We start from the raw sequence: 1,762 nt of genomic DNA, 5'->3' as shown, positions 1-1,762 counted from the left end.
AGCGAAAATCTGCATTTATACCATCACGGACGTTAGTTTAATAGCGTTTAACGATGGATCCACGGTACAGAATGCAAAAATATGATTGTTAAAATTTTCGACTAATCGGTTCTAAGAGGCGAAGCAATACGCCGCTGGGACTTTGAAATATTTCGGAGCGCACCTAAAGTTCGTTATTTTGGCTAAACGGAGCGAAAATCTGCATTTATACCATCACGGACGCTAGTTTAATAGCGTTTAACGATCGATCCACGGTACAGAATGCAAAAATATGATTGTTAAAATTTTCGACTAATCGGTTCTAAGAGGCGAAGCAATACGCCGCTGGGACTTTGAAATATTTCGGAGCGCACCTAAAGTTCGTTATTTTGGCTAAACGGAGCGAAAATCTGCATTTATACCATCACGGACGTTAGTTTAATAGCGTTTAACGATGGATCCACGGTACAGAATGCAAAAATATGATTGTTAAAATTTTCGACTAATCGGTTCTAAGAGGCGAAGCAATACGCCGCTGGGACTTTGAAATATTTCGGAGCGCACCTAAAGTTCGTTATTTTGGCTAAACGGAGCGAAAATCTGCATTTATACCATCACGGACGTTAGTTCAATAGCGTTTAACGATCGATCCACGGTACAGAATGCAAAAATATGATTGTTAAAATTTTCGACTAATCGGTTCTAAGAGGCGAAGCAATACGCCGCTGGGACTTTGAAATATTTCGGAGCGCACCTAAAGTTCGTTATTTTGGCTAAACGGAGCGAAAATCTGCATTTATACCATCACGGACGTTAGTTTAATAGCGTTTAACGATCGATCCACGGTACAGAATGCAAAAATATGATTGTTAAAATTTTCGACTAATCGGTTCTAAGAGGCGAAGCAATACGCCGCTGGGACTTTGAAATATTTCGGAGCGCACCTAAAGTTCGTTATTTTGGCTAAACGGAGCGAAAATCTGCATTTATACCATCACGGACGTTAGTTCAATAGCGTTTAACGATCGATCCACGGTACAGAATGCAAAAATATGATTGTTAAAATTTTCGACTAATCGGTTCTAAGAGGCGAAGCAATACGCCGCTGGGACTTTGAAATATTTCGGAGCGCACCTAAAGTTCGTTATTTTGGCTAAACGGAGCGAAAATCTGCATTTATACCATCACGGACGTTAGTTTAATAGCGTTTAACGATGGATCCACGGTACAGAATGCAAAAATATGATTGTTAAAATTTTCGACTAATCGGTTCTAAGAGGCGAAGCAATACGCCGCTGGGACTTTGAAATATTTCGGAGCGCACCTAAAGTTCGTTATTTTGGCTAAACGGAGCGAAAATCTGCATTTATACCATCACGGACGTTAGTTTAATAGCGTTTAACGATCGATCCACGGTACAGAATGCAAAAATATGATTGTTAAAATTTTCGACTAATCGGTTCTAAGAGGCGAAGCAATACGCCGCTGGGACTTTGAAATATTTCGGAGCGCACCTAAAGTTCGTTATTTTGGCTAAACGGAGCGAAAATCTGCATTTATACCATCACGGACGTTAGTTTAATAGCGTTTAACGATGGATCCACGGTACAGAATGCAAAAATATGATTGTTAAAATTTTCGACTAATCGGTTCTAAGAGGCGAAGCAATACGCCGCTGGGACTTTGAAATATTTCGGAGCGCACCTAAAGTTCGTTATTTTGGCTAAACGGAGCGAAAATCTGCATTTATACCATCACGGACGCTAGTTTAATAGCGTTTAAC

The sequence above is a fragment of the Osmia lignaria genome, unplaced genomic scaffold, assembly GCF_051020975.1.
Source record: "Osmia lignaria lignaria isolate PbOS001 unplaced genomic scaffold, iyOsmLign1 scaffold0044, whole genome shotgun sequence".
NCBI lineage: Eukaryota > Metazoa > Arthropoda > Insecta > Hymenoptera > Megachilidae > Osmia > Osmia lignaria.
The sequence above is the reverse complement of the archived record's forward strand: the minus strand, read 5'-3'. Positions refer to the sequence as shown.